Below are 21,868 nucleotides of genomic sequence, written 5' to 3'. Positions count from 1 at the left end.
TTCAGGGCCAAGGTCCCAGACAGAAGCCCAGGGAGGGGAGTCTGGTATTTCATGCTGCTTTACCCTACGAAGAAATTATTGATTCTGAAAAGTAGTGGATAAGAGGCCAAGCAGCTGAGCTGAGCTTTTGAAAGACAGACTCATGGAAAGCAGTAAATTAAGAGCTCAACGGATAGATTTAAGAACAAATTAAATAAAATTGAAAAGAAAATTAGTGAATAGAAATATAATTTTGAAGAAAAAATTTTAGACTGAAGCACAAAAGGGACAAAAGAATAAAAATACAGAAATGAAGGTAAGAGAATATGACATAGTGTGAAAGAGTCTAACATATGTGATACTGGAAGCCTAGAAGAAGAGAGAAGTGATGTTTAAGTAGATAATGACTGAGAATTTTCTGAAATCGATGAAACATATTGAAACAAAGATTATGAAAGTCCTATAAAATTCAAGCAGGGTTTCTCTTGTATACATCATAGTCAAAGTGCTGAAAAACCAAAGACAAACAGAAAATCTTAAAACCAGCCAGAAGAAAAAGGACATATCCTTTTCAAAGGATAAACTGTGAGATTGATATTGACCTGTCAAAGAAACAGTAGAAGCCAGAAGCAAATAAAATGACATCTTTAAAATAATGAAAGAAAATAACCACCGACCTGGAATTCTTTATTCATTAAGTTATCTTTCACAAATAAAGGTAAGACACAGACATTTTCAAATAAAAAGTAATTGAGGGAATTCATCACCAGGACACCTGCACTTTTTAAAAGAAATACCTAAATACTGTTTTTCAGGCAGCAGAAAAATTATCCCAAGTAGATGCAAGAAAGAGTAAAGAGCAATAGAAAAGGTAATTATTACTATATGGAAAAATCTGAATAAATATTGCTTCTGTTTACACAAAAATAACAATTAAAAAAGCATTTTATAAAAACAACAAATACCACAAGTGGCAGGAGGGAGTAAATGGAATTGGAATGTTTTAAGGTCCCTGCCTACACTTGTGCTAATTTGAAAAACAACAATGCATGTTACAACCTCTAGATTAACCATTAAAGGAATAAGCAGATTAAAAAATCAGTAAGTATATAGAACATGTGAACGTGGTTAACACATTTGACTTCATTGATATTTATAGAACACAGCATTTAACAATGGCAGAATTTTTTTTCAATTGCACATGGAATATTTACCAAAATCAACCATTATTGGACCATAAAGCAAGGCTCAACAAATTTCAAAGGGCTGAAATCACATAGATTAGAATGTCTGACCATAGTAGAAATAAGCTAGAAATCAATAACAAAAGATAACTAGAAAATTACCACATATTTGAAAATTAACACAGTTAAAAATAACCAATGGGTCAAAACTGGAATCACAGTGAAAATTTGAAAATACTTAGAACTGCAGGAGCAAAAATGAAATATAAAAACATAATGGAAAGGAAGAGGCAAACTGTTATTTTATGTGTTTCTAATTATAAAATCCAAGAAAACCAACCGGAAGACTACTGGAACTTATAAGCACTCAGAGATAGCTGATTACCACATAAAAATCTATAGCTTTTCCATACAGTAGCAAAAGCTAATTAGAAAATGTCATGGTGCAAATATTTCACATTGCAATGGCAAGAAACAGTATAAATACATAAAAATAAACCGAACAAGAAATGTGCCCTACTAAATGAAAAATGTTATATTTTGCTTATGGATATAAAGATGGATGGAAATCGAGGAACATACCTGGAACCTGGATGGCATGCAGTGTAGGGTTAGGAATATTGACTCTGGCTCCAGGAATCTGGAGCCCAGCCTGCTCAACTTCAAATCCTGGCTCTGTCACTTCCTAGCAGTGTGACTTTGGCCTATTACTTAAACCTCTTTGTGCCTCAATTTTCTTTCCCTGTGAAGTGTCAGTAGCCATAGAGTTAAGGTTCACTGAGGAATCAATGAGTTATTCTACCATGATTAACCTATATAATGCTGTGTGACCTGCACCCTGCTCTCCTGATTCCCTGTATCCTACTTTCCCTCATTTTATTTTCTATAGCACTAACTACCCTCTAGCATATGATATCATTTACTTATTTTTGTTTGTTTGTTTTGAGGCAGGGTCTTGCTATTACCCAGGCTGGAGTGCGGTGTTGCGATCATCACTCATTGCAACCTTGATCTCCTGGGCTCAAGCGATCTTCCCACCTCAGCCTCCCAAGTAGCTGGGACCACAGGCATATGCCACCACGTCCAGCTAATTTTTAAACTTTTTGTAGAGATGGGATCTCCCTATGTTGCCCAGGCTGGTCTTGAACTCCTGGACTCAAGTGATCCTCCCGCTTTGGCCTCCCAAAGTGCTGGGATTACAGATGTGAGCCACCGCACCAGGCCTTATTTCTTATTTATTGACTGACCACCTCTGCCAAAATATAAGCTTCTTGAAGGCAAGAATCTGTTTTAATTTTTTGACATAATAAATAAATAAAATAAAATATAAATACATGTCTGTATTTTTGAAAATATACCCCAAATGCTTAGACAATTTACTTGGCACCTGGCAGGGAAAATAGAATCATACCTGGTACACAATAAGCACTATTATTATAGTAAAGATGTCAGTTCTCCAGAAATTATAAATGTAATGCAACCCAATTAATAGCACAGTGAGACGTTTTATAGAATTTGAGAAGCTGATTCTAGAATTCATTAGAAAGCGAAAGCAACAAAAGCGAATAAAACTTTTTAAAGGAACATGGTAGGAGGGGCTCGTCTTGCCATTAATCAGCACATGACTTATTGGCACAAGAATAGACAAATAGATCCGTGAGATTGTGCATGTGTGTGTGTGTGTGTGTTTGTAAAGATAGCATTTCACGTGAGTGGAGAGAGAATAAACTATTCCATACCTAATGTGGGCATAATTGACTGTTGGTTATCTTTCTATAAGATCTTTCCCACACACTCCAAGCTTAAAAGCAATTCCTAATGGACTAAATAGCTTCTGTTTTTGATCATCTACTAACATGATTTTTAAATCAATATTTTCTCATTACTGCTTGCAATGATTTTCAAGTAGTTAAGTCTGAGTTCTGTTGATATATTAAGTTGAGTTCCAAATCAAAGGGGCTCTGGTTTTAATTCCTGCACCTGCTACTAATTTTCTTTGTGTCCTTGAGCAAAGCACTTCCCCTTTAAGTGCTCAGTTCCAGTGTTTACGAAGTGAGAAGTTTTTATTCAATTAATTGATTAAAATACAGACTTAAGTTCAACTAACTGTTAGGTGATTTTAAATAATCCTCACAGCTCATTTTCTTCCTATTTTATAGTTGAAGAAACTAAGGTTCAGAAGAACAATGGCCTGTCCAGGATCTCACAACCAGCATCTACTTGTTCCTGTTCAAGTTAGGTTTGGCTGTTAATAACATCGCCTGGTGGATCAAGGTAGAGGTTTGGGTTTTTTCCCAGTAAAATCAGTACAGTGTTAGGCAGTCCAAGGGTAGTTTTAAGGAAGAAGGGGAGAATAAAATTGACTCAACAACTAGCATTTCGGTTACAGTGGTAAAATCTCACATCCGGGTCTACTGATCTATGTGTGATGCTCTTTTCATTAAACCTATAGACCTGACCCTCAGATTTGTAGAGACAACTTGGAGAGAAGATCAACATAGATTTCATGGAGGAAATGGCATTCGGGTTGTGCCTGCATGGATGGCTAGGAGGTGGACAGTTGGAGCCAGGATTCAGGGAATGCTTTCCTGTGGTGGGAACAGGATGGTCATGGACTGCAAGGGGAGGGGAAAGATGAGGGACAGGGTGTGGCTAAGATTCATTGGGTCCAGCATGGGTAATGGGAGGCTGGCAGTGACCCAGGCTGCTAGTAGTAAGGTTTGTAGAGCACAGTTTCTTAAAGACATTAAGACGTTATTCATGAAAGACATTATATGCCTGGGGGACCTTGGCATCCCCTGCCCTCAAAAAATTAAAAGAAAACAAACATGGTACCAGCAGGGATGGAACAGGCTAGAGACTAGGGGATGGCACTTTATGTGGAGAGTTGGCTCAACTCAAAAAATTAGCTCCTGCTTGCCTGTCCAGGGTTGCTGATGTCTCTCCTTTGGGTTCAGGTAGCAGTTCCTAAACTTTGCTGTACACTGGAATCACCTGGAACCGTCTTTAACAAACACTGCCCACTGGCTCCTGCCTTTAGAGATCCGATTTGAGTAGTATGGAGTGTAACCTGGGCTTCAAGAGTTGGAAATGCATTGGGAGATATACCTAATGCTAGATGACGAGTTGGTGGGTGCAGCGCACCAGCATGGCACATGTATACATATGTAACTTACCTGCACGTTGCGCACATGTACCATAGAGCCTAAAGTATAATAATAATAATAATAATAATAATAAAAAGAAAAAAAATTAGCAAAAAAAAAAAAAAAAAGAGTTGGAAATGCTCTGTAGGTGATTGGAATTCTTGGTCAGATTCGAAATCCACCAGGTGAAGGCATTGAATGCGAAATGTTAACCGTGAATTATATTTGGTGCCATTATGATTACATATAACATTGTATATAATATTACCTATTATTATTGATACAGTTTTCCATTATATAGGCAGGCTGGGAGACAGTCACAGCCCAGTCCTGGGCGCTTGCTGCCGTCTTGCCTGCAGAGCCACTAACCCAGAGGGCTTCACACAGTGAGGAGGGTGCCTTATTTGGCAGTATCTAACTCTGAGGCGCTGCATCCCCCGTTAGCACTTTCACAAGATGCTTTAGCATGCATTTGAGGCCTTCCGGGTTGAAAAACCAACAAAAGCAATTGAAAAGATGAATTTCCTGGGATTTAAAAGGTACTTATAATCACATCTCTCTTGCCACCCCCTGCCCTCCCAACTAGTGGGTTGGTTGGTCTCGTTTCAGTTGTGTAAGAGCTCTTTTAGCAGGGAACTAAAAGTCCTGGGCTAGAGTTGGCAGGGTCGGTGGGTGAGGCTTGGCTTGCTCTGGGGGCCAGGGCAGACCTCTGGAGCCAGGGCATGTCCATTTGGTCGGGGACCACTCCCCATCCCCGACTTTTCTGGGCTCCACGGGCTCTGCACAGGCAAGCTGTTTCCTGCCTTATCAGCAAAGGAGCTGGAGAAATGGAGGAGAAGTAACAGCCATCTGTGTAAATTAACTCATTACCAGTAAAATTTGCAACACCTGGTATAAATTTCTCTGAGTTCAAAGTTGTAGCAGATAAAGGTACAATTAGGCTGAGAAGCTGCCTATTGGTGGCTGGGTAGGCGAGAGTGTGGGCGAAGGGCTTGCAGAGCCACAGTGGGGCTCTGTTTGCAAGTCGGAGCGGAGGCTGAGAGTTAGTGGCCTGCTGGCCTCCTCAGTGTTTAGCTGAAATTGCTGCTATTGTCAATAGAGATTGACAATTTAAAGAGCTACAAGAGCCTTGTCTGCTGATTGAATTTATTTATCAGCTGCATATTTTTGAGCATGAGTAGAGGTGGCTTATCAAAAAGACGCGACGTGATGATGCATAAGCCATTTTGTTTTGTTTAGCGAAAGTTGAAGTAAATTACATTTGTTATTTCAGTATTGCCTCGTCAAATTCTCAGGAGAACAATAATTCTAGAGCTCACTCAGAGTAGAGCAGACCAGCTCAATTATTAAAATATTGAAAGGGAAGGCTGAGCAAGAAGGATTTGTTGTTGTAGCAGTTCCCTTTTCCTGAAGCATTTTCCCTTCAACTGATGGGGAAAAGAGTGAAGGAGAAGGTGCAGGAAATGAGAAAGGGCAGTTGTCGTTTTGTAGCTGGAGGCTTTTATTTCCCCAGTGAGGGCCAAGTTTGCTGAAGAAAGAGGTCTATCTATGAAGGTTTTGGTCTAAAGGTTAATAGGAGGGTCACAAAAAAAGCTTTATTAAGGACACTTTCATCAAAAGATGGATGTCAGAGAAAGAAAAAGGGAAGGCACTTGGAAAAGGATATGAATGACTTTCAAAGAGAGATTCTATTTGATTGTAAAAAAAACAGATTACAGGTCAAATAAGTACACAGTAAAGTAATAATGGTTAAAATATACCTAGTTCTAACTATGTGCCAGGCAACTTTCCAAATATTTTACATATATTAACTAATTTAGTCTCAGAATAAGCTTATGAGGTAGAAACTAGTATTACCATCCCCTTAATGGTTGAAAAAACTAGGGCAAAGATAATTTGCTTAAGGTCAAAAGTGAGTATGCGGTGGAACCAAAATTTGGTTCCAGTAGGTATGGTTCTAGACCCTATTCTCTCGATCAACAGTTCTCAAACTGTAGTCCTGGACCAGCAGCACCTCCATCCCCTAGGAACTTGTTACAAACACAAACTCTGAAGCCCCACCCCAGACCTACTGAATCAGAGACTCTGGGGTTTGGGCCAGGAATAAGATCTAACCAATCTAATTTCTCTAATTTTTTCTTGGAATCCTCTTTTGCTGTGAGATCCTGTTGGCTGAGGTTACGTATTATTGGTTTTCTATTGCTGCTTTAACAAATTACCACAAACTTAGTGGCTTAAAACAATACAGATTGCAGTTCTAGAGATCATAAGTCAGCTATGGGTCTTACAGGGCTAAAGTCAAATTATAGGCAGGGCTGTGTTCTTTTCTGGAGGATTTAGGGAAGAATTGGATTCCAAGCTCATTCAGATGTTGGCAGAACTTAGTGACTTGCTGTTGCAGAACTGAGGTCCCCCTTTCATTGCTGGCTGTCTTCCAGGGGCTGCCCTTAATTATTGAAGGCCTCCCCATGGTTCTTTCACACAGCCTCCTACATCTCAGAACAAGCAACAGTGCATCAAATCTTTCTGATGCTGCCATCTTTCTGATTCAGCGAGGAAAGTTTATCTCTCTTAAGGACTCATGTGCTTAGATTGGGTCCACCTAAGTGAACCAGCATGATCTCCCTATCATAAGGTTCACACCCTTAATCATATCTGCAAAGTCCTTTTTACTTTGAATAAGGTCACATATTTACGGTGAATAAGGTCACATATTCACAGTTTCTGGGATTAGGGTGTGAATATATTTGGGGGTTCCATTATTCTGTCTACCATAAATTACTCGTTTGTTTAAATTTTTTCTATGCTTCCACAAAAATGGGTGTGTGTGTGTGGTGCTCTACATGTTTTCATCTTTTTAGTAAAACAGGGATCTTACCATTTTGTTTTACAACTGGCTTTTTGTTCACTTAACAGCATGTAATAGGCATCTTTCCAAAGTATTACACATAGTTCTGCCTCATTCCTTTGAAGTGCTGCCAAGTGGTCCAGGAGATGGTTGCATGTTACATCATTTCTTTAACCTACTCTCATTGGTGGATATTTGAGCTGTTTTTATTTTTCATCTCTTTAAATACAGAAACAGTGACCATCATTGTACCTATGTCTGTGCATTTCTCTACCTTTGTCTTCCTATCGTCTGTTCTCCAAACGGCAGCCAGTGCATGATCATTTTAAAGCATAAGCCTACTCGGTACCTTTCAATGTCTTCCCATCTTTGTTAGATAGAGTCTAACTTCCTTACCATGGTCTACAGTGGCCTTCGGAAAATGGCTACCTGCTACCTCTATGACCATCATGTTTCCCATTGCTCACTCCATTCCAGCCACACGGACTTTTTCATGATCCCTTGAACACGCCAAGCCCCTTTCTGCCTCAGAACCTTGGCATTTTCCGTTGCCTCCATTGGGAAGGCTGTTGCCCCAGAGCTCTATGCGGCTCATCTTTCTGACATGTTATCTTATCAGAGAAAAGTTCCCTGGCTGTTTACCCAATAAACAGTGGCATTTTCCTTTTACTCCCATCACTCTTGTCCCCTCACCCTGTTTTCTCTTTTATTTTGTTATGCATTCTTTGATACATATGAAATGTATGAACAATAATGCATGTCATGCATATTTATGTTATGAATAATTATGAATGAAGCAATGAAGTGAACACAACTGTTCTGTAGTTTCCTTCAGAACACTGATGACTACCTGATATTGTTTTTATAGTATCACTGCCTACTGTGACATAACAACCCCATGAGGCCTTAACGCTGAGTTATTTACCACTGTCTCTTCAGTGTTTAGCTCAGTGTCTAGCACATAGTGAGTGTTCAATAATTGTTAAGTGAATAAATTTGTGAAGATAGATGACTAGCCATGTAATTTCCGAGAAAAAAGAATTTCAAAGCACCCTTTGAAAGGTATAGTACTATACACTCCCACTGATAGTATATTGTTTCTTATTTGGTGTTTTTTTATGTGGGATACCTTTTGGAAACGTGCAGGTTGTTCATTATAAATAAGAATGAATCACAGAACTCTGGCAGGCAATAAAAGTTACTCTTTTTTTCTTGCAGGGGATGGTAAGGGAAACTTATTAGACAATGAAGGAGTTTACCTCCAGCTTGCCTTCCACAATTTGGGAGTAAGAGGGCTTCTCTCCCACCATGCTTTTTGGTTGGAAGAGAAGGTAGAGAGTAAGGCAAAAGGGTGGAGTAAATGTTCACACCCTAATCCCTGGAACTGAAATAAAAGGATTAGAGATTAAATGTGATCAGAAAAAATGTTCTCTTTTGATGAAGTCTTCTCAGACTAGCCTATGTACTATAGTAACCCCCATCTCATTTACTTTTTGGTTTGTAAGTTGTATTAAAGCTTCATTTACATACAATAAAATTCATACATTAAGTGTACAGATTGGTGATTTTATTCTCTTTAAATTTCACTAAGTTTTTCATATTATTTTTACCTCCAAAGTTATACCTAATCATAGCTTTTTATTTTTGATAAATGTTGTGGAGAAATTTATTCTCACAAAATAAAAGCTGAAAAATCCAATGAGACCAGGTTTTAAAGATGTACAGTGTGAAAATTCTGAGGTTGTATAGCCTTCTCCCTATCAGTATTCTCTGTAATCTTTCTAGCATCACAAAATATCCATTGTCCCGTCTGATTTCTACTTTTCCCTGTTTGTTTTTTGATAATTATTTAATCCATTTCTTGTGCTTATTGTATACATCCCTGGTTCTCTTTTTTTGAGGGAGAGACTAATTTACCCATTTATCTGGTGATTTTTTGACAATAAAAATATTATTCAAATTTTGATGTGAAGAAACATTATTGAATGTAAAAAATGGCACACACTGATAGTATTTTAAATGCTGTGTGACCCTGAGTGACTTCTTTGGATAACGAGGTAGAAGATTGTTTCCTACCGAAAGGACACCCTGTATTTGATCTTTAACAATTGCACTTTAGTGGGCAGAGCTTGATCAAGGCAAGATGATTAGACTAGGAGATAAAAGGCCTGGCCTAGTCGCCACTAGCTAGCTCCTGGATTCACAGACGAATTGGAAAGTGAAGGTACATGACATATAACGGCGATACAAAGCAACAATGGAAACCTTTCTAGAAAGTTGTGAGGAATGTTCACATGAGGGAGATGAATTCCAGCTGCTGGCATCAAGGAAAGTTCCATTGAGAGGGTAGCCTCTGGAACTTGGTGATTCTTGGAATTCGACTTTGGAGATGGAGAAACAAATAGAGAAAATAATGTGAGAATACACAGATGCCAGAAAGTATGGGGTATATATAGGGAGCATTGGACATTTTTTTTTGGAACATGAGTTGTATTGGATGCAAAATGTGAGTTGAAGCTGAAAAAATAATTTGGACAAAATCTTGGAATGGACAAATGTCCCCCTTTAAAACTCTAGTCTCACCTGATCATACACTCTCCTTCCCTTGACTCTCCTTTGTTTAGTTGAATTGTATTGTTCTCTTCAAAACTAACTTGGCTAAATACGGAGAAGCCAATACATTGTGAAAATACAAATGACCACATGCAAAGATGTCCAACATCATTAGCCTTAGGGAAACACAAATGAAAGTCACAGTGAGACATTGCTACACATTTATCAGAATGGCTAAAATAAAACATAATAACAATACCAAATGCTGGTGAGGATGCAGAGAAATTGGATCACTTCTACATTATTGGTAGAATGTAAAATGGTACAGCTACACCGGAAAACATTTTAGTAATTTCTTAAGAAACGAAACATGCAACTACAACATAACTCAGCAATAACTCAGCACTTCTGGGCAGTTATCCCAGAGCAATGAAAACTTAACATTCACACAGAAATCTATACAACAATGTTTGCAGTCCAAAATTGGGGAAAAACACCCAGATGTCCTTCAATGGGTAAATGGTTAAACAATCTGTAGCACATCTATATCATACCAGTGACAAAAAGGAATACACTATTGATACATGCAACAACTTGGATGAATCTCAAGGGCATTATGCAAAGTGAAAAAGCCAATCTCAAGTGGTTACATAATGGATGATTTAATTATGTATCTAATGTTTTTGAAGGGAGAAATTTTGAGAAATGGAGAAAAGATTGGTAATTGCCAGGGGCTACAGATAGGGATAAAAATGTGGGAGCAAAGTGAGTGAGGCTGCAATATGAGGGATCTTGTGGTGATGGAGAAGTTCAGTATCTTGACTGTGGTGGTGGTGTCACACACACACACATGTGCACACACACACACACACACACAGAGAAATGAGTACAGGTAAAACTAGGGAAATCTGAGTAAGATCAGTGGATTATATCAATATCAATATCTTGGTTGTGATATTATGCTTTTGCAAAATGTTACCATCGGGGGAAACTTGACAAAGTGTACACGGAATTCTCTGCATTATTTTTTGCAGCTGCAAAGGGATCTACAATAATCTCAATGAAAATTGCAGTTAAAAAAATCCCAATGGCATAAGGTTCTCAAACCCAATTTTCTAAATTACGTATGTTGTTAACTAACATCAATCCTTAAAAAGCAAGCATGTCTTCAGTTCCTTGGCCTGGCCTCTACCCCACTAATTAATCTTCATGTGGTAAGAGTCATCTTATTTTCTATCTTTCAAAGACTGGTCAATGTATTTTCTTTTTCAACACGTGCAAAAGTCCAGGCTCTAACATTGCCACCTACTTAGGATTCTCATATTGAGCTCTGGTTTCTAATTTGAGAGACCTGCCTCATTCACAGCCAATTGAAACAATGAATGTCTGTAATTTCCAGGTGAGATCTGATCCCCAGATGTGGCAGTCATGAAAGTTCACTCCTCAGATCACCCTTCAAGAAAGAACCTGCTGTTCATATGCAGGAGGTGCAGTGAGTTGGCATCCTCCAGGTGTAGCACCTTCAGGATCTGCCTCAGAGTGTGGGGGAAGGCCACACTTACTGAGTGGTATTTCGCCAATGATTGGGCATGATGTGGTTGCTAGTGCCTGTCCTTTAGGGGATGCCTCTAATGGACAATCTTTGCTCCTGAGCTTCTCATTGGGTTTTCCAGGACTTTCTCAGATATGCAGTTTGATGTGAAGCTCTTCCTGCTAAATCTTGATTTCCTCCTCCTTTCCTTTCACAGGTATCATATCTGTAAGGCAATCTGAAGGCCCTTTCTGCTCATCTGCTTTATTCCCTTTTCAGCTTTCACAGGCATTACTCCCCAGTGAATTTCTTGCGTTCCTAACTTTTTGTTAAAAGCTGTTTCTTGGATACTCAAAATGACATACAATAAAAGTAGCTTAAAAACCTCTCCGGTTATAGGCCCACAGTAGAGCAATTCTTTGTCTGAACAGAATCCATGACATCCTTACTAAAAAATTATGAACATTCAATAACAGGAGGGTTGTTCTCTCTTGTTGGTGGTTACAGTCAGTATAGTTCAGGTGTTCTTGCTCTATCATAAAATTGGGTTGGGGTGGTAGGTGGCTGAAATGAAATGCTGATAAAGCAAAGTCCATGCGATTGAAGAGTAAGGAGGAACTGAGGTGGGTGCATTTATTGGGACACCAATGTGGAAGTCAATGTTCCAGTGTCTTCTACTAACATCTGTCTTCTACTAGAAGAACATTCCCAGCTGTTACATCTGACACCTATTTATTAGATTGGTTAAATTTTATGTTTCTTGAAGTTAAGTGGTGGTCTCCTTAAGGCCAAGGGTAACAGCTCACACAAAGACTTGGTCAAGCTCCCCTTCACTGCTCTAAAGAAATATCTAGATTTAAGCTAGTAATCTCATGGCTATCTGTAAAATCTATGATATCTTAAAGTTATTGCAAGAATATTGCAGGCTTTTGATTTTAAAAATCAAAAGGGGTTTCTGAGCATCATATACATTTTTAATCACAAAGTCATATTCCATATTTTGAATGAACCACCCCTACGCACACACTTCCCCTCCTCTCTTGGGCAAAGGCTCCATTTCTGTTACCCCTCTTGACTTGTCAGATTTTCTGGCATGTCATTCTCATCCTACTGAACACAACTGGAATTTGTGTTGGCAGATTTTCTGCGCATACTGGGTGAGTTAGAGAAGGAAAATTGTTGTATTTGATTAAGATGTTTTCTTTTTTGTTCTGTTCTGAAGGCAAATTAGGACTATCCGAATTAGTTTATTGTTTTAGCGTTGATTGTCTTAACTTTTGCTGCCAATCTGGATTTTGAATTCATATTTTTAATCATTCAAGGATTATTTTTGGATAAACCAATGTGGAATTCAATTTTACTTTCCAAATTACATAGCTCCAGAAGGATCTAGAGATTGGAAGGCTGAGCAACCTGTTTGTTATTAGCAATATGTCATGCTCTACACTTTTACTTTAAGTATGATGTAAAAAAGCATCAAGAATCTTTAAGCCACAGGGGTCTTGACCTGGCAATTAACTCTCAGACCTAAATTATTCATCAATTTGTTTGTTCTTTGAACAAAGTTTTGAGTACCTGCTGCATGCCAGGCATTATTCTGGTGCTGGAGTTGCCATGGTGAGTAAGAAAACATCTCTCTCTTAATTGAAGCTTATACATTAGTGGAACAAGCAAACTATTGGATTCATGATGTTAGGTATTGGTAAGTGTGATTAATAAAAATAGAGCAGGGTAAAGAACTAGCAAGATTTCAGGCATTCTGTTTTAGAAATTACAGTCAGAACAGTTTTCTCTGAAGATGTGTCATTTGAACAGAGACCTGAATGAAGTAAGAGTAAGCCATGAAGAGCAGCAAAGGCAAAGGTCCTGCAGTAGGGGTTGCTTGGTATGTCTGAAATATAGCAAGAAGGCTGCTGTGTTTGGAGCATAGTGAGTTAGCAGAAGTTAGCAGAAGGATACTAGAGGGTTCCAGGCCATGGTAAGGATAAGAATTGTTTCTAAGCATGGCCCTTCTGTCATCTTTATCAATCAGTCATCCCATTCATCAGCATTGTCAATTAGTGTCTGACCTCCTCACCCTGAATTGCCTTCAAATTACTTAACACACATTTTCTATGCACCTGTTTTGACCTAGGCACTGTGCTTATTTTGCTTGGCTGTGGACAAAGGAAAAATAACACCTAGTCTTTGCCCTCTGATTGCTAACAGTCCAGTGAGCGAATGCAGACATATGTGATATCACCATTTGCCTTTTGTTAGGACTACGGATCTTGAGAAAAGTATGAGACACTATGGGAATGCTTTCTGTGAATTTTCTCATTGTAAAGGAAGGATTGCAGCATTAATACCCCACAATAATAATTTCTTATATTCCAGAGTGTTTAATGTTTACAAAGTATCTTACATTACAGTCATGATCCTGACCAAAATGAGATAACTTTTATAAACACCCAACACAGTGCCTGACACTTAGAAGACATGTAGTACATGATAATTCACTTTTTCTTCACAACCATCCAAAGGTTGCTAAGGTTGCTATGTATCCTCAGTGATGAAGTAATGAGTTCATTGCTAAATAACCAATACATGGGAAATCAGGTTCTTGTTTTACAAGAACAGAGAATTGCTCAGATTACTTCACACTAGGGAGGGATTGATGTTGGGGTTATCAAGATTTGTGTAGAAATGAGCAGGAATCTCAGTGTAGGCACCTAAAACAGCCATGTAGTTGGACTTCGTGAGGACTGGAAGGAGGTTTAGGGAAACTAAAAATTTTCAAACTTCAACACAGCTCCAGTGATTTATGACTTGGCAACTTTTTGCAAGAGAATTCCAGGGTGCCAGGAGAGTGGAAAGGTTGAGCAACGTTGCTGCCTGGCTAAGTGCTTTCCCAAACGACATCTTCAGCTTCCAGGGACACCACAAGGAGTTCCAGTCCAGGAGTTTATGATTATATTTGATGAATGCTTCCTATTTTGATTGGGCAGTTTTCCAGTTTACAAGATTGACTGGAATTGTAGACATGTGGGTACTGCCAGTGGAAGGAGAAATCAAGGAAACTATTCAAATAGCATGGCTTTTTTGGTTTGCGTGTCAGCTTAGCACTGAGGAACTTGGTTCAGATAAGTTTGAATTACATAGTTCAGCATATGTGGTCATTTGATACCTGAGTGGAAATTTGCATCAGTTCCCAAGGGCTACAGCTGAGAGCATTGCCAGGAGGAATTCTTTAAGGCTGAGAATACATCTTTAAATAGGCATTGTGCCTCCAGTTCTGTTCTAGAATCACCCATTGCTACAATGCCTGGAAAATCACAGGGAGTCCAGGGGACCTGGGAGAGTGGCTGAGCACAGCTTTTAGTAGTTATTTCCTCTATATTCAATTTTTCTCTGAGTACCTACAAGACCAGCTGATTCAGAGTTCTGTGAAGGAGAGGACTTCTATTGTATCTGTAGCCACCTTTCCCTCATGGAAAGTCCTTTTTTTTCCCCTTTCACATTTACTAAGTACTTCCCATGAACCAGCTGCTGCTTTTCTTAATCCTTAATCCACAAACAAATGGGTTGATTTGTCATCCTAAAGCTCAGCTCGATTTTATATCATTTGCCTGCTCAAAAATCTTAGTGTTTCTCTCCATAGCACCTAACAGAAAGCTTGATTTCTGCCCTGGGTTCTTGTCTTGATCATGGCGGTTACCTGTGACCTCTTCTTCCCTCGAGTTTCTGTGATTCTGGGATATAACTCCCAGCTTAGCTTCTGATATTGATTTTTTTTTTTGTTCACTGCTGTATCCCTTGGTCAATAGAACAGTGTATAATCCATAGTAGACACTCCGTAAATACTGGTTGACTGGATGGAGACAGAAAATGAAAAGAAATTGTTTGCCTAAATTACCAAGTCACAGCTCCCTGGAAGGATCTAGTTTTATCTGTGGTCCTTTGTCACTATTCATAAGAAAAAATGCTCAATTTCACATAAATAAGAACATTTCAAACTAAAACTGCACTGAGATATGATTTTCAACTCAGATTGAAAAGGGCGTAAATGCTTGATAGCATACTGTGTTGGCAAAGGCTTGAGAAAGCAGGCATTGTCACATGTGGGGATGTGAACTAATGTACTGTCAGAGGGCAATTTGACAGTATCTAACAAAATGAAAATTATATGCATCCTTTGATCCAGTGGTTCTATCTAGGAACTTTAAAAAATAAATATGTTATTCTGTTACCCTAGTCCTTTCAAATTCTCCTGAACAATGGTTTGATTCTTTTCTCCTGGAATGCCAACACCTCCTTTCCTGCCTCACTCTCAGCTGAAAATGATCTTGCTTTCTACTTCACTGAGAAAACAGAGGCAATCAAAAGGAATCTCCACATACTATCAACATCTTTTCCACCTACCTGCATCTACACCCAGGACCTCTGTTCTGATCAGCATATAAACAAGCTGTAATTTCTTCAATCTTCAAGAAAAATTCTGATGTATCATACCAGCTTTGCTCTATTTTTCTTTCCCTCAAAAAATAATTCCCCGTACTAGCTGTCTTCAGTCCTTTTTTTCCCAATTCCTCTTCAACTATTTCCCATCAGGCCTTCTTTCTCACCACTCTACTCAACTATTCTTGTCAAAGTTACCAGTCCCCTCCAGGTAACCAGATTACAAGAATGTTTCCTAGTCCTTTTTTATACTTGACCTATCTGCTTTATTCGATACAGTTGATTCCTCCCTCTTCCTTGAAAAACTTTCTACACTTGGCTTCTAGGAAAGCCCACTTCCCTGATTCTCCTCCAACCATTTCGACTATTCCTTCTCAGAATCCTTTCCTGATTCCTCCTCATCTTCCTGACTTCTAAACGTTGGAGTGTCCTAGAACTTGATGTCTTCTATATTTATATGCACTCCCTAGGTAGTCTCAACCAGTTGCATGACTTTCAATAGCATATATATGTTGATGACTTCTAAATTATATTTAGTTGGTACCTCTGCCATAAACTCTAGACTTGTAAATCCAACTGCCTATTAGACATGTCAATTTTAATGTCTAACATGTAGTCAGTTATGTTATAACTCTTGCTTTGAAAATTTGAATTTGTTTCAACACAATTGATATATTAGGGAACAATTTGACCATAATGCACATTTCACGTATGCATTATTTTGTTCAAGAAAAACACTAGGGGAACACAGAAAACTCCACCTGAAGTGAGCAGTGTAGGAATGCACAAAATGCACATGTGTGCACAACTCAAACATCTATCAGCTACCTCAGTTTACCATGTGTGTTAGGAGCTACACCCATCCACATCTGAATTATGGTTAAGTCCTCAAAAGCAATTACAACAAAAATAAAAATTGACAAGTGAGATATAATTAAAGAGCTTCTGCACAGCAAAAGAAACTATCAACAGAGTAAAGAGACAAACTATAGAATGGGAGAAAATATTTGCAAACTATGTATCCAACAAAGGTCTAATATTCCGAATCTAAAGAATTTAAACAAATTCACAGGCAAAACATAACCCCATTAAAAATGGGCAAAGAACATAATCAAACACTTCTCAAAAGAAGACATACATGTGGCCAACAAATATATGAAAAATGCTCATTATCATTAATCATTAGAGAAATGCAAATCAAAACCATAATGAGATACCATCTCACACCAGTCAGAATAACTATTACTTAGAAGTCAGAAAACATCAGATGCTGGTGAGGTTGTTTATACACTCCTGGTGGAGATGTAAATAATTCAGCCACTGCGGACAGCAGTCTGGAGATTTCCAAAAGGGCTTAAAACAGAACTACCATTTGACCCAGCAATCTCACTATTGGGTATATGTGATGGTTAATATTAGGTGTCAACTTGATTGAATTGAGGGATTCCTATATGACTGGTAAAGTGTTGTTTCTGGGTGTGTTTGTGAGGGTGTTGCCAGAGGAGATTGACATTCGAGCTGGTGGACTGGGAGTGAAGACCCACCCTCAATGTGGCACCATCCAATTGGCTGCCAGCACAGCTAAAACAAAGCAGGTGGAAGAAAGGGGGATAGCTTGCTTGCTGAGTCTTCTGGCTCTCTTTTTTTTCCCCATACCAGATGCTTGCTTCCACTCCTTATGCCCTTGCACATTGGACTCCAGGTTCTTCAGAGTTTGGACTCTGGGACTTCCAGCAAAGTGGCTTTCCAGAAACTTTTGGGCCTTTGGCTGCACTGTTGGCTTCCCTGGTTTTGAGATTTTTGGACTTAGACTGAGCCACTACTGGCTTCTCTCTTTCCCCAGCATACAGAATGCCTGTTGTAGGAATTTGCCTTGTAGTAGTATGAGCAAATTCTCTAATAAACGCCTTTGTATATAGACATCTATCCTGTTGGTTCTGTCTCTCTGGAGAATGCTAATACATACCCAAAGGAAAATAAATCTTTCTACCAAAAAGACACTCACATCTTCGCCACAGTGCTATTCACAATAGCAAAGACATAGAATCAATCTAGATGCCCATCCATGCTGGACAGAATAAAGAAAATGTGGTACATATACACCATAGAATACTATGCAGCCAAAGAAAAGAAGGAAATCATGTTCATTTCAGCGATATGGATGCAGCTGGAGTCCATTATCCTAAGCAAATTAAGCAGGAACGGAAAACCAATACTTCATAGTCCCACTTACAAGTGGGGGCTAAACAATGAATACACATGGACACAAAGATGGGAACAACAGATATTGGGGACTGCTTGAGGAGGGATGGTGGGGAGAGAGGCATGGGTTGGAAGGCTACCTATCACGTACTATGTTCACTACCTTGGTGATGGAGTCATTCATTCACTAAGCCTCAGTGACATGCAATTTACTCATGTAACAAACCTGCACATGTACCCACTGAACCTAAAATTTAAATATTAAAAAAAGTCTTACTATAAATTTACTGTGCTGAAGACAGTATGGTGCACAAAGATGGACATATAGATAAATGGAATAGAATAGATAATCCATAAAGAGATGTGATTATGTGTTTCACCCAAGAGAGATGCAAACATATGTCCACAGAAAGACCTCATGAATGTTCACGTCTGGTTTATTCTTAACAGACAAATATGATAATAACCCAAATGCACATCAGCTGGTGAATGAATGATCATATTGTGGTATATCTAAAACAATGAGATACTTCTAAGAAATAAATATGAACAGACTAATGATATGTGCAACAACATGGATGAATCAAGAAAGCATTATGCTAAGTTAAACCACATACAAAAGGGTATATACTGTATGATTCAATTTGTGTAATTTTCAGGAAACGACAGATCTATAGAGGCAGAAAACAGATGAGCATTTGTTAGAGGCCAGGAGCTTGGGGAGAGGATTGACTATGAAAGTCATGAGAAAACTTTTTGGGGGTGATGGAAACATTCTACATCTTAATTGTGCTGGTGGTAATGTATATCTGTTTGTATATATTTGTCAAAAATCACATCATTGTACACTTATAAAGGGTGAATTTTATGTAAATTGTACCATATCACAATGAACTTAAAAAATAAAAATAAAATAAATATTGAGGTAGGTAATCTATAATTGGTGTGGTTGCTCCATGATAGTATTATCAACCCAGGCTCAAACTTTTAATCCAACTTTTGCTTTCATCATTATGGCTGCAAGTTGCCTGCTACATTTATAGGCATTATGCCTGCATTCCTAGCAGGAAGAAGAACTAGGATAGCAGGAAGATGTGGTGTCTTCGTTAGAAAAATGAAAAGCTTTCCCAGAAAACTTCAGCTTTTGTTTCATTAGCTATAATAGAACCACATGGCCAACAGTTACTGCAAGCGAGCTTGATGAAGTGAGTTTTTTACCTGGACACATTGTCACCTCCAACAAAATATGGGTTCTGCTAGGAAAGAGAATCTTCTACTCTATCTTTAAAAAAATAGTCAATATAGTTTACTATAAGAAATTTAGAAACATAGGTGAGTCAAAAGAGAAGAAAAAATGAACATTATTGCTAATCCTATAGTCCAACTATAGTAGTCAAATTCTGTTAGCTTTTTTACAAAAGATCTTGTACATTTTTTAAGGATATTTTTTAAGTAATAGTGCCTTGTACCTAACTGTAGCTTATGAAGTTTTCATTGAATGAATGTTGAGTAGGTTTTAATCAGGGAGAGAAGAAGGGAATGGTGAAAAGAGGAAAGAGTATGAGCATGTCACACCTTTGAAGCAGTATATAGTAAAGAGTATAATTAGACAAAAGCTGTATCCACAAATCTCTTTGAGACAGGCTTTTTTCTATCTTGGACCTCTGGGCTGCTGTGGAACAAGACTGTGAAGATTTTTAAAATCCCCGTTGTTTATGACAGGGGTCTAGAGGTATGCCATTAAGATCCTTAGAATGGTCTGTTGTTGGTACCTTGAGTTTTCTGTAAGGAACTTATAGAGTGATTTATAAGCACAGATCTTTCTGAGGTCTTAACTAAGGATCTTACTGAAATCCTGTCATCTGGCCCAGGATTTAATCTTTCCTCCTGATATAATTTGGCTCTTTTTCCCTACCCAAATCTCATCTTTAATTGTAATCCTCACGTGTGAAAGGAGGGACCTGGTGGGAGGTGATTGGATCATGGGGGCAGTTTCTCCTATGCAATTCTCGTGACAGTGAGGGAGTTCTATCGAGATCTGATGGTTTAAAAGTGGCAGTTTCCCCTAATCTCTCTCTCTTCTGCTGCCATGTAAGACGTACCTTGCTTCCCCTTTGCCTTCTACCATGATTGTAAGTTTCCTGAGGCCTCCCCAGCCATGCAGAACTGTGAGTCAATTAAACCTCCTTTCTTTATAAATTACTCCTTCTCAGGTAGTATCTCTATAGCAATATGAGAACAGACTATACAGAGAACTGGTGTCAGCAGAGTGGGATACTCCTATAAAGATAACCTGAAAATGTGAAAGTAACTGTGGAACTGGGTAAGAGGCAGAGGTTGGAACAGTTTGGAGGGCTCAGAAGAAGACATGAAGATGTGGGGAAGTTTGGAACTTCCTAGAGAGTTGTTGAATGGTTTTGGCCAAAATGCTGATAGTGATATGGACAATGAAGTCCAGGCTGAGGTGGTCTCAGATAGAGATGAGGAACTTATTGGGAACTGGAGCAAAGGTCACTCTTGCTATTTTTTTAGCAAAGAGACTGGTGGCATTTTGCCCCTGCCCTAGAGATCTGTGGAACTTTGAACTTGAGAGAGATGATTTAGGGTATCTGGCAGAAGAAATTTCTAAGCAGCAAAGTATTCAAGTTATGACCTGGCTGATTCTGAAAGCATTCAGTCATATGCATTCACAAAGAGATAATCAGAAACTGGAACTTTTATCTAAAAGGGAAGCAGAGCATCAAAGTTTGGAAAATTTGCAGCCTGATCATGTGGTAGATAAGAAAAACCCATTTTCTGGGCAGAAATTCAAGCTGGCTGTAGAAATTTGCAGAATTAATGAGGAGCTGAATGTTAGTCAAGACAATGGGAAAAATGCCTCCAGGGCATTTCAGAGACCTTAGTGGCAGCCCTTCCCATTACAGGCCCAGAGGCCTAGGAGGGAAAAATGGTTTTGTGGGCTGGGCCCAGGGTCCTGGTGCTCTGTACAGCCTCGGGACAGGTTGCCCTGTGTCCCAGCTGCTCCAGGTCCAGCCATGGCTAAAAGGGGCAAAAGTATAGCTTGGGCCATTGCTTCAGAGGGTGCAAGCCGCAAGCCTTGGTGGCTTGCATGTGGTATTGGGCCTGCGGGTGCACAGAGGTCAAGAGTTGAGGCTTGGCAGCATCCACCTAGATTTCAGAGGATGTATGGAAATGCCTAGATGTCCAGGCAGAAGTCTGCAGGGGTGGAGCACTCATGGAGAACCTCTACTGGGACAATGCAGAGGGAAAATGTGAGGTTGGAGCCCCCACACAGAGTCCCCATTGGGGCACTGCCTAGTGGAGCTGTGAGAAGAGGGCCACCATCCTCCAGATCCCAGAATGGTAGATCTACTAACAACTTGTGCCATGAGCCTGGAAAAGCCACAGTCGCTGAATACCAGTCTATGAAAGCAGCCACAGGGGCTGAACCCTGCAGAGCCACAGGGACAGAGCTGCCCAAGGCTGTAGGAGCCCACCCCTTGCATCGGCGTGCCCTGGATGTGAGACATAGAGTCAAAAGAGATTATTTTGGAGCTTTAATGAGTTCCTTTCCAGGTTTCGGACTTGCATGGGGCCTGTGGCCCCTTTGTTTGGCCAATTTCTCCCAGTTGGGATGGGAACATTTACCCATTGCCTGTACCCCATTGCCTGTACCCCCGTTGTATCTTGGAAGTAACTAACTTCTTTTTGATTTTACAGGCTCACAGGCAGAAGGGACTTGCCTTGTCTCAGATGAGACTTTGGACTTGGACTTTTGGGTTAATGCTGGAATGAGTTCAGATTTTGGAGGACTGTTTGGAAGGCATGATGGTGTTTTGAAATGTGAGAAGGGCATGAGATTTGAGAGGGGCCGGGGAGCATGATGTGGTTTGGCTGTGTCTCCACCAAAATCTCATCTTGAATTATAATCCTCACGTATTTAGCCTGGGACCTGGTGAGAGGTGATTGGATCATGGGAGTGGTTTCC

Source organism: Pongo abelii, chromosome X (genome assembly GCF_028885655.2).
Source record: "Pongo abelii isolate AG06213 chromosome X, NHGRI_mPonAbe1-v2.0_pri, whole genome shotgun sequence".
NCBI classification, from domain to species: Eukaryota; Metazoa; Chordata; class Mammalia; order Primates; family Hominidae; genus Pongo; species Pongo abelii.
Note: the sequence above shows the minus strand (reverse complement) of the source record.